Genomic DNA, 13,015 nt, shown 5'->3' with positions numbered 1-13,015 from the left:
GTAGAATGTATGCAGTCACTTAACCCCTTACAGCCTAGTGAGTCTCTCTGCTAAAGGCCAGGGAATAGTCTTGCTTGTCTAGTGTCACACTTTGAGGGTGTGTCCACTTGTGCAACCATTCTTACACATAAATGCCTAATAACCTATCCTGTTGTCAACTATTAGTAGTATTACAACACAGTCACTGCTCATGCGTTTGCAGAATGATTCAAGTATTCACAGAAGGCGTGCTGTAGTCAAATGTGTAGAATGTATGCGGTCACCTAACCCCTTGCAGACTAGTCAGTCTCTTCTGCTAAAGTCCAGGAAATAGTCTTGCTTGTCTAGCATCACACTGCGAGTCAGTGTCCACTTGTGCATCCATTGTGACAGAAGCATGTGGTTACTTAATCTCTTTGCTGACACATAACTGCTTAACAACCTATCCTGTTCTCAACTATTAATAGTAATCTCCTACGCCGACGACACCCAGCTGATCATATCCCTCACCGAAGACCCCCACACCGCCAAAGCCAACCTCCACAGAGGAATGAAGGCCGTCGCTGAATGGATGAAGGACAGCAGGCTGACGCTGAACTCAAACAAGATGGAGGTCCTCATCCTCGGCCCCACCCCACCAGCCTGGGACGACTCCTGGTGGCCTACATCGCTAGGAACAGCCCCAGAACCCACCGACCACACTCGCAACCTGGGGGTCATCCTCGACTCCGCCCTCTCCATGACCAAGCAAGTTAACGCCGTCTCCGCATCCTGCTTCACCACCCTCCGAATGCTCCGCAAGATCTTCAAATGGATCCCCCCCGACACGAGTAAAACCGTCACCCAGGCCCTGGTCACAAGCAGACTGGATTACGGGAACGCCCTCTAGGCAGGAACAACAACCAAGCTCCTGAGACGGCTGCATCGCATCCAGAACGCCTCAGTACAACTGATTCTCGACGTCCCCCGACGCAGCCACATCACACCTCACCTGAGAGGCCTACACTGGCTCCCCGTCAACAAGAAGATTACCTTCACACTCCTCATCCACGCACACAAAGCCCTACACAATGCCAGACCAGCTTACCTCAAGGACCGACTCAGCTTGTACACCCCCACCCGCAGCCTCCGCTCCGCCAACCTCGCCCTCGCCACAGTTCCACGCATCTGAAAAACCACAGCCGGCGGCGTGTCCTTCTCCTACCTCGCCTCCAAGACCTGGAACACTCTCCCCACCGACATACTGCAGACCCAGGACCTACTGGCTTTCAGAAGACTCCTCAAGACCTGGCTCTTCGATCAGTAGCAGACCCCCCCCCAATGCCTTGAGACCCTCACTTGGTATGCAGAGCACTTTACAAATGTAATGATTGATTGATTGATTGTCTTTCATACCTTCAATTACCCAGGCAGCACCTATACACTCCAGCAATCACCCTCTAACTCCCCATACACTCCTTCAATCTGCCATTCAGCACCATGTACTAATCCATTCACAGCGTCAAAACCCAAACACTTATAAATTCACACAGGCACTCTCCTTGCAGTACTCTAATCATTCGGTCAGAACCCAAGTAGTCATGCAGTGACCCAGGTCTTAGCACCATCATTTCCCCAGGCAGTATCCATACTCTCCAGAAAACACCGTATCACTCCCATTGCACTCCTCTAGTGACCCTTTCCACACCCTGTACTAATCTATTCACTGCACCAAAACCCAAACCCTTATAAATTAATCCAAGCAATCTCATTGCAGTTCTCTAATCATTCAGTCAGAACCCAAGTACTCATGCAGTGACCCAGGCCTTAACACACTCACTGCTACAAACCCCTGTCCACTACGCATGCAGTCCTCTAACCATCTACACACTTGTCTTTCACACCTTAATTTTTCCAGGTAATACCCATACACTTCAGCAAACACCCTGTCCCTCCCCTTGCACTCCTCCAATCAATCAATCAATCATTCATTTCATTTGAAAAGCGCACTACATACCCTTGAGGGTCTCCAGGCGCTGGGGGGTGCTACTGATCGAACAGCCAGTTCTTGAGTACCCTCCTGAAGGTCAACAGGTCTTGGGACTGTCGTAGGCTCAGTGGAAGGGTGTTCCATGTCTTGGCGGCGAGGTTGGAGAAGGATCTCCCACCAGTGGTTGTCCTTCGGATGCGTGGGACGGTGGTGAGTAAGAGGTCAGTGGAGCGTAGCTAGTGTTTCGGGATGTAGAAGGAGAGCCGTCTGTTGAGGTAGGCTGGGTTGGTCTTGTGGAGTGCCTTGTGTGTGTGGGTGAGGAGCTTGAAGGATATCCTCTTGTTGACGGGGAGCCAGTGCAGGTTTCTCAGGTGGGGGGGTTGTAGTAAATACTATCTTCACTGTTCCTCTCTGGCTAGACAGTACAACTATATCTATGACATCATAGAATTCCAAGCTGTCACTCTATCTCACTGTATCTTTCTATTACCTGTTGTGGCAGTTGGTCACCTGAGGCTGAGCTACCAACAGCGAGCTCCTGGTGGGGTTTTCTATCTATCTACTTACAATCTTGACCTGTCTGTCTAACCTGGAAGGAACCTGCAATAAAGGATCTTAACTACTAAGTGGACTTTGCAACATTCATTTATTACAACTTGGCGACGATTTTTAAAAGGAACCTACGCGTGGTAAAGACTACTTAAAAGACTGTTCAAGTAAAAGGAAGGAACTCAAGGAATCAAGAATAAACAAGAGACTCTGTTTTCAAAGATAAAGAAGGTAACGCCCTGCTGACCCCACCAGTGTCCTATTCCACCTAGACAGCCTGCACCCAGGGTGTGTGTTTCACCTTCATGTCTGCTATTAGTCTGCGTCTGAAAAAGTCTTGTGCACCAGGAAATCTTGTGCACCAATGCGTTTAGTGTACTTATTACATACTGGACGTGCTCATCTCTGCTGTCATCTGAAAATAAATTGTCTAGAGAAGCGGGCGTTTAGGCATCACTTTTGTGCCCTACAATGTGAAGAAAGACATTCGTCTAGTGTGATACGTCACATCCACTTCACTGGCTTCGCAGCGCTAAATCAGGTGAGCGCATTCAGGGACAGGCGCAGTCATTGCACTTTAGAAGAAAGCATCAGCGATATTGACCTATATTTATTTCCAGTGCATGTATGTGTCAGCACATTCAGGGACCAGCGCTGTTCTTGTCAAGCGGATTCAAAGGGACGCTACACTGTTGAAACAGTATATAAAGACTGAATGACCTCAGCTTTCTGTCCCATTCCAAACTCGTCTACTCACCGTCTAGAATGCTGTTGTCCGTTGGTCGACGGTTGACCAGCAGCGATCTTCCCTCCTTCCCGTCTGCCGTCCTTCTGATGACGTGGGTAGAATTCTTCTAGGAGTTAGCGAAGCTCTTTTGTCACGTCACGCCTTCTCTCATGCTGCAGTTTCCTGTGGTCTATGTTCAGCACGCCTTGGCCGTGAACCATCCGGCGGTCACGTAACTGCGTGCCGCCATCTTCTTCAAGATCAGCGTATTGAAGTTGAAGCTTGAAGTTTCTTTGAGGTATTCTCAACTTAACACGCACACTGAAGTCTTCAATATCCCGGTGTCAAGGTCATGATTAGTGTCGACAGTATGCCGCATACGTTGTTAATGACGATTTCATTATGCTTCGAGTCGACCATCGATGAGACATGAACATTCTCATTCTTTAATCAGCACCAGGAACAATTTAGTTTCAGCGTCAATTGCGGGATTACAGCAACCGAGTGGAAGAGACTTTTCTTTTGGGTCATGATTACATTATTCTTGTCTGATGGAAGTCCAAGGCGACTGCAAGGAGCTCAGCGGCGTCTGCAGAGAGCAGTATACACAGAACCCGGGTGAGAAGTCGCTCACCGGAGCTTATGTTATTAATGTATTCATGTAGCAATTCTTAACGCCTAATGTGTTTCTTTTTACATTTAAATGTGTATTGTATAACACAGTTTTGTTTTGTTTAGGAGTGTATTTTTAGCATGGTAAATTCCTTGTGCTTATTTGCAAAGTATGTCGTAGTATCGTGTGGTGGTGGTCAATGCTGGTGGAGGTGTCTGTGTCGGTGGTCCATTTCCCACGTTTTGGTGTGCTCTTCTATTGTCAGGGCTAGTTTTCTGACATATACTCCTTCAAAGGGAAAATGTTTTGAGTGGGTAGTCCATGCCCATGTTATAATACATGTTCGTCCATGAACTCAGGGTTGGTATCCTGAATTGTACCCTACATAAGGGTGGTGTTTTTGGTGTGAGTAGTCCATACCATGTACTTGGTGTTTAAGGGTAGTACATACTCCACCTCTTGTCCCAGGGTTATAGTCTTTACTATATGCTGTACCCTCTCATAGGGACGTTGGTGTCTGTGGTAGTCCATGCCCATGGTTGGTTGTTCAGGCATGTTGATGGGTAGTCAACGCCCATAGTATATTTTATAAGTATTAATGGCTACTCCATGCCTTTGTTCCCAGAGATATTTAGTCTGCTCTGCGGTGTACCCTTTTCAGGGGAAACTTTGTTTTTTGGGTAGTCAACGCCCATGCTGTCCTGCAGCGTACCCTTCTCAGGAGAGGTTCAACGTCTCCTGTTATTGGTAGAGATTGTGTGTACACTGTGTTTTATCTGAGTCTACCTACTTGTGGCTACTGGCCAGGGCTTCATTTAGGTGTGATTTCGAGTTGTATTTTTGTCATACATTAAGTGTCGACATATCTTCATCAAGAGTTGTGTTAAGGGTAGTCTTAGTTTTGTTTCAAAACCTCACTTTTTTGTTAAGGAGAGGGGATGTGGCATATTATGTCATAATGCTGAAGTCATAATGCTGAATCTTTGTTCTTTTCTCAAATAATAATACCTCATGTTAAAGTCATCTTTTGTTGTACACTACTACTTTTGGTTATTCTAAAATGTGTACTTCCTTGCTGTTTGAGGCATATGAGGTATTGTTGCTGATTATTCCTTTGTTCTGCTATTACTCCATAAAGAGAGAGGATCTGTAGTAAATACTATCTTCACTGTTCCTCTCTGGCTAGACAGTACAACTATATCTATGACATCATAGAATGCCAGGCTGTCACTCTATCTCACTGTACCTTTCTATTACCTGTTGTGGCAGTTGGTCACCTGAGGCTGAGCTACCAACAGCGAGCTCCTGGTGGGGTTTTCTATCTATCTACTTACAATCTTGACCTGTCTGTCTAACCTGGAAGGAACCTGCAATAAAGGATCTTAACTACTAAGTGGACTTTGCAACATTCATTTATTACAGGGGTGATGTGGCCGTGGCGTGGTACGTCGAGGATCAGTCGTGCCGAGGCGTTTTGGATGCGTTGTAGTCGTTTGATGAGCTTGGTTGGGGCTCCCGCGTAGAGGGCTCTTCTGTAGTCGAGTCTGCTGCTGACGAGGGCCTGAGTGACTGTCTTTCTTGTATCTGTCGGAATCCATCTGTAGATCTTGCGGAGCATGCAGAGGGTGTTGAAGAAGGAAGAGGAGATGGCGTTGACTTGCTTGGTCATTGAGAGCGTTGAGTCGAGGATGATTCCCAGGTTAAGTGCATGGTCGGTGGGTGTCGGGGCTGCCCAAGTGCCGATGGTTCACGGAGGGTCTGCTGTGTTGCTGTCTGTTGGGTCTGTCTGGGTGTTGAAGCTGTCGTTGATGTCTGTTAACTTGCGGAGGAAGAAGGTGGCGAGGGAGTCACACAGGGCTTGTGACGGTGGGATGTCATTTGTGTAGGAGCTGGGATTGGAGAGTTGTTTAATGATGTTGAAGAGCTCCTTGAAATTGTGTGCGTTGTTGTCGAGGTGGTCTTTAAAGGAGGTCCTCTTGGCTGCCCTGATGAGGTGGTGGTGGTTGCGGATGGCGTCCTTGTGTGCTGCGTGGCTGTTTGTTCACTGTGCCATTTCTTCTCTAGTTTCCGGCAGGCTTGCATGGAGGCTAGGAGTTCTGGGGTGAACCAGCTGGCCCTCTTGCTGGTGTCTCTGTGGGTTTTTTTTTCAGCGGGGCGGGGTGTTGGCGCAGTCCTCGATCCAGCGTCTGAGGCTGTAGGCAGCGTCGTCGGTGTTGGTGAGTTTGGTGGGTGGGCTGAGAGCTGAGAGCGAGGTTTGCGTGTAGTTGGTCTTCGGTGATTTTGCTCCAGTAGTGGTGGGGGATCTGTTGGGTGCAGTGGTGTGTGGTGGGTTTCTGGAAGGCAAAGAGGATGCAGCGGTGGTCAATCCAGAGGAGTTCGGTGGTGTGGCTGACGGAGACGTGCAGGCTTGAGGAGAAGACGGGGTCGAGCGTGTGGCTGGCGGAGTGGGTGGGCGTTGTGACGAGTTGCTTCAGTCCGAGGTTGGCGAGGTTATCGATTAGGGTTGTGGAGTTATTGTCAGTGTTGTTCTCAAGGTGAAAAATCAGGTCTCCGAGGAGGATGTAGTCGGTGGAGGTCAGGGCGTGCGTGATGATCAATTCGGCGATGGAGTCCCTTAACTGGGGGCGTGGTCCGGGGGGTCTGAGGGTGGAGTTGGGGTCTGTGTGGATCTGGAAATGCATGTGTTCGGCGGTGCTGAGCACGTCGTTGGTGCTAGTCGAGACCCTGCTGCTGTTCTTGTGGACGATGGCGATTCCTCCTCCGACTCCGTTAGTTTGGTCTCTGCGGGGGATCTTGTAGCCGTCTGGGGTGGCTATGGCAATGTCGGGTGCGGAAGAGTCGTTAAACCAGGTTTTTGTCAGAGCTCAACGGCATGCTTGTGTGCGGAGCTGGTGTTCAGTGCCCCCCTGACTGCCCATTGCCCATTCACTGTCCCACCTCCCAGCTGCTCCTCCCTCCCACCTCCCCATATATGCCGGCCGCTGCGTGGCCACGCCGCTGGCACACTGAAGGTGCGCCTAAGGCAAGACCGTCTGCGCCTGGACCGCGACCAGCGCCAGAACCCCTGGCCCCCGCACCCGCCACGACGACCGCCGCCACTCTGACGCCAGCATTCTACATGCTCTCAACTCCGGATGGAGCCACACCTGCTTCAAGGCTGCCCCAAAACGCACACACGGCCCCTTCGCCTGTCGGAACTGCAGCTACATCAGCCTCAAAGCCGACGAACCACCCACCAAGAAAGACCCCAACCACCTCCGATGCATACTGAAAGGTGGTCAAATTGAAAAAGTGGACATGTCCAAAGGTGAAGAAATCTATGAACATTATAGTGTACATCCACTTCAATCAAAAGAAGTTATGGGGAATTCTATTGAATTACTCCGAATAAAAAAAGCAAAGGGGAGTCCATAAGTGTATGGCAAAAAAGTTTGGAAGCTCGTTGTTTTCCGCAGCTGTTCCCAACTGGAAAAGGTGGATGATATGATGAACGATCAGTGCAGTTTCCTGCATCTGAATATCGGACAACAAGATTGTATGCAGAAGATCCAAGATTTCAATAATGTATCCCATATATATTTCATCTTTTGGTTGAGAGTGACTTGTCTTGACTTTCATATGCAGCCAACCGCATATTAAAAACAGGAGTACATCTTCAAAATGTTTCTGCAAAGGAATTCATGGATAAAGGGCATCAGAGAGATAATCATTTAGAATCTCAGCTAATTAATTTGATGGCATGTCAGCGTGGTACTAATGAGTATTGGTATCGTCGTCATGGAGAACTTAAATGTATGCTAAGAACCTTAGGAACTCCTACGTGGTTTCTTAACCTAAGCTGTGCTGAATACGCTTGGGATGATTTACTTGAATTTCGATTATAAAAAATATTGAATAAAAGACAACTGGAGAATTGTGCTCTTCGGATCCTGTTAATGTATACAGATATTTCAATCATAGGTTTGAAGCTATGATGTCTTTTATCTGTAATAAAAAGAATCCTCCTCTTGTAGAAGTAGTGGATTTCTTTTGGAGAACGGAGTATCAAGCTAGAGGTGCTGATATGGATCAAGGATGCACCCAAATTCGGAACTGATTCGGATGACACTGTTTTGTCTTTTATTGAAGAATATGCCACATGTGCTATACCAAAAAGAACAGAAGAAAACACCTTAAGGCAACAAGTCTTATGATTCCAAAGTCGTCGATGTGGAAAATACTGTCAAAGAAAGTACAAGTCTAAGGAAAAGGTTTATACCAAATGTCGTTTTGGATTTCCACGTCCTGTCATATCTAAAGGAAGAGTAAACAGTTTTATGCCAGCTGTGAGACGTACCATCACTAGAAAATCTCCAAAAAATACAAACAATTTGAGAAGAAGTGAAGAATCAAAATATCTCAATGATTATCATCCAGTAATTCTCTCAATGTGGAATGCTAATATGGACATTCAGTATGTTACGGATAATTCCATTGCTGTTGCCCGATATGTGACATCTTATATAACAAAATCAGAAAAGACGGAGTTAAAAGAAATGTGGAAGAAATTTCTCACGAGAAGAGTCTTAGTAAAAAATTGTGCAGTTTCAGTTTGAAGATGTTATCCCATTGAGAAATTGGAGCATATGAATGCTCTGATCGGTTATCATCTACAAGTTTATACTCAAAATTTAAAAGGATCATTTGGGTGAGTCTAGGTCTTGCTGCAACGCGAATCGAGTACTTAAATCTGTGCAAGAAATCGAATATTTAGCAGAAAAAGATCCGGAAAGTACAGATATTGTCAAAACAAACATGTTGGACACATATTATCCAAAAAGAAGTCATCATCTTGAGAACATGTGTATTTAGGAAGTACTGCAATACTACATTTTTAAAAGGAATACTACAGAAAACATAAATGAAGACAAATATGCAGTCATTGGTTCTGAAGGATGTTTGGTGAAACAAAGGAAAGGAAATTTGATTAATCACAGAAAACTGAGTTGTGATACTTCTGGTAAAAGGGAATTTTACTATTTAGCACTTTTGCAACTCTTCAAACCATGGCGTACAGAATTGGAACTACTTGGAGATTTTCAGAGCAATGAAGATTCCGTCAATGCTTGTAAAGATACCATAGAATTTACAGTTTTTCAAAATTATCTCAAAATGTTGAACGATGAAATTAATCAAGCAGCTACTATTGCAGCTGAGATTGCTAGAGACAGTTCTCAAGACAGTCAAAGTTCTGCTCCACAGAGTCAAGATCCACTAGGACAACCAATTCTTGAAAATTAAGCGGCAATCGCCATGAATGAAGTGGAAACAGCAATGCATCAAGCTCAAGAAGATATTTTGGACCTAGGAAACTTGGAAGAACAACTCATTGTTGAACAGAAAGAAATATATCAGCAAGTGATACAACAGATTGACCATGAATTTCTTCATGAAAAGAAGGAATGCACATGCACATCATTTCAACCTATCCGAACATATGTCAGTGGTCAAGCTGGAACAGGAATACGTTTCTTAATTAAAGTATTGACCGGTTATCTACAGAAAACAACTGACTCAAATTTGTCTTGTGTTGTAACTGCTCCAACTGGGTTGGCAGCACCCAACATTAAAAGAATCACATTACATTGTTTACTAATGCTACCTGTAGAACATGAAAACAACGTGGAATATGATAAACTATCTGGAGAAGCGTGCTATGGAGTTTCAAGAGTGCTACAGAAAATGAAACTTCTGATTATTAATGAGGTAAGCATGGTCTCAAACTTAATGCTTGCTTTTGTGCATTTAAGAATGCAGCAACTTCTTAAAACAGAGTACGATGTCTTATTTGGAGGAAAACATGTAATAGTTTTTGGAGATCTACTGCAACTTACTCCCGTGAAAGGACAACCAGTATTGGTCATATTTTGAATACAAAGAACTCATTACAAATATGCAACAGTCAAATGATGTTTATTGAACTATTCTTGAGGATATAAGAATTGGAGTACTGACAGAATATGGCAAACAAGCTTTGAAAGTTGACTACATACAAATTTGCTTCCAAATGAAAATATAGTTCCTGAAAAAATATATATGAAAATTGCAGAAAATGAATCTATAATCTCCTTAATGCCAACACTGTGCGGGTGTTCTATATTTAATAAACAACTTTTGAAGCTAGAAAATGAAGAAATAATAAAAATGGAAGTCATTGATAAAATAGAGCATGAAGGAATCACTATTATTTTGATGGAAAAATCGAAAACAAAATTGGATTCTTCAGAAAAGTTTATATCTAAAACTGCTGGTTTAGAAAAGAATGTATAAGTATGTGTAAACTGTCGGGTAATTTTACGGCATAATTTGGATGTGGAAAAAGGTTTAGTAAATGGAGCAATGGGTAAAGTTGTGATTTTGTTAATTATCAAAATAGAGATGGAATTGAATTTTTAAATGAAGAAGTAATACAAATTGTTTGTTGTTCAGTTCGTTTTTTGCTTGTCAAATATGTATATGTCCGTAGAAAACAGTATCCACTTTCTCTAGCATATGCGGTGACTATTCATAAATCTCAAGCTTTAAGTGTAGACAGTGCCTTGGTGAACATTGGAAGTACCGTGTTTAAAGAGGGCATGGCATATATTGCTTTGTCCCGAGTCAGAAATGTATCTGGATTGTATTCGATTGATTTTGATGAGAGAAAGATCAGTGCAGATGCAAACTGTATAAAAGAGTATAATAGGTTAAGAAGAGCGTATGCTCCCAATTTAGGTGAATATCCTGTATTTGAAAAGCGTGCAGTAGGGCGAAAAAGAAGATATGTGAATATCTGCAGTGAAGTTATAGAGAAGGAAAAAAATCAAGATAATGTTGAGATTGCAAGCAAAAAGAAAGAGGACGGTATAGAAGAGATTGTTGGGTATCAGTTAGAAAATACTGCAGTTATCAACTGCTATGCTAATGTAGTGGTCAATGTTATTTTTTTTATAAAGTTTGCAACAGCAAACTATAGAGCATCGTGAAAAAAGATATTGTTCCTTGTTGCATTGTATTTGTGAAAAATTGAGAACTGATAAAAGGAAAATAAAAGTGTTCCTGATAGTCGTAATCTTTTGGATATAAGTTCTTGTTCTACACAATTTACACAGAATATTTAACAAGATGCTCAGGAATATCTAATGTATATGCTTGCAGTGTTGGAAAATGAAGGAATAGAAATTGAAAATCTTTTTGGCCTTCGTTATAAATGCTAACACGAATGTGAAACTTGTACGTTTAATGTAGCACTACAATAGACACTGAAAGATTCATATATTTGACAATACCAGACTGTAAAACAGTGTCTTTCAACAAACTAGTTAAAGCAGCAAATCAAAACAGGGAGTGTAGCCAATGCAAATCAGAAATGTTATCAACAATATATATACAAAGATTTGGACAATATATAATTTTAATGATACAACGTTGTAGAGGTGATGGAAGAAAATTGGAAACTTTAATTAAACATTTTGAAGGAAGTCGACTATCAATATCAGGAAGAACTTTTGTAGCAGTAGCAAATATTTTCCATGATGGTCCTTCTACAACATCTGGACATTACACTGTCTATTTAAAATGCAATAAAGGATGGACATATTGTGATGATGCTCAATTGGTTTTTAAACAACGTTTGCCTAACGAATTACCAAATTCCTACTTAATATTTTTAAAGACAAAGTTTTAAGAACCTAATTCGGCCTATTAGGAATATGTTAAAATGTATTAATACGATTACTATTGGACAATTTCAGTATAAAGGATTTCAAGAATACCATTTGGCCTAGCGGAAAGGTATAAATGTGAATTAAGGGCTTTTTCTTGCACATACTCACAGCATATATTTTTAAAGAACAACACATACAGAGTATGAAAATTAAAAAGAAATGCTCATTGAATTATTATTTGAGTTCTTTCATACTCAAGTAAGAAAATTCTCCTAGAAGGAAACATTTTATATATGTGTGATTTGTATTATATGGTATGTTATTGAGGATGGTGTTTTTATGGAATGTTCAGAAATAGTTGAGTATATTAAAAATATTTTTGACACAGATTTGTTTTTTTCAAACAATTTCATTGATTGTTTTTTTTTGCCTGCTGTTATGTGATTATTAACATTGAAATCACGGTTTGTAGTGAAATTCAATATATTCTGAGAACAGCAGCAAAGGCAAACACAAAAATGCATGTAATGTTAAAATTATGTTTTGTTGCAAAAAATATAATATTATATATTATAACTGATTTTTTTCTTCTCTTTCACTGAGCCTAATTCAAAAATATGAATGTTTCAGAAATGTAAATTATAAAAAACAACTGAAAAAAACTGTTTAGCATTTTTTCATATCTACTACTGTCAAGGTAAGATTAACTAAGTATTAAAACGCACAAAGGGCTACGTTTGCACAATGGTGAAGAAAGAGGGAAGGGCTGAGTTGACTTGTGTGCAAACACGCTCTGTGGGCATTTTAAGTTAGTGGATAAAGTCCCCATGAATCCTGGGGTCCCTGGGGTCAACAAACCCACCAGGTATGTGCAGTAAGTGCTACAGAGTTGCATTGCAGAGAGGTGTAAAATGGGGCATGGCCTCGGACTACCTCTCTGCAAGGCTGGTCTATGATGTTTAATAGAGGGACATGGTGGGCTAGTAAGACCCAGGGACTTTCAGTATTAAAGGGGACTTAATTCCTCAACTTAAAACATGTCACAGTGTGTGTTTGCACATGTCTCATCAGGCCCCATCCCCTCCATTCACCAGTATGTAAATACGCCCTATAACCTTTTCATGTTGGGAGATTAAGTCACCTTGAATCCTGAGGGTTCTGAGAGTCCAACTAGCCCACTACGTATGCCCGGTAAGCACCGCAGAACTGCGTTGCAGAGAGATGTGAAAAGGGGTACAATCTAGACCACCTGTCTGCAAAGCAACACAATGGTGCTTACTGGAAGCATGTATTATCTTTAGAACAATGAGATCATTTTATTCACTAGTCAGGTATCAAAGGAATTGTCTAAACATAAAAAACTAGTACAGCTACAATATTCTGTCCAGTATGTATGCAAACTTCTAATCACCAACATAGAATTGGTACACTCTTATAAATACTCAGTTAGTAACTAAGCAGTCTAGGAAACATTTTGTCTGTCTCAAGCACTT

Source organism: Lissotriton helveticus, chromosome 4_1 (genome assembly GCF_964261635.1).
Source record: "Lissotriton helveticus chromosome 4_1, aLisHel1.1, whole genome shotgun sequence".
Lineage (NCBI taxonomy): Eukaryota > Metazoa > Chordata > Amphibia > Caudata > Salamandridae > Lissotriton > Lissotriton helveticus.
This window is presented reverse-complemented; position numbering follows the sequence as displayed.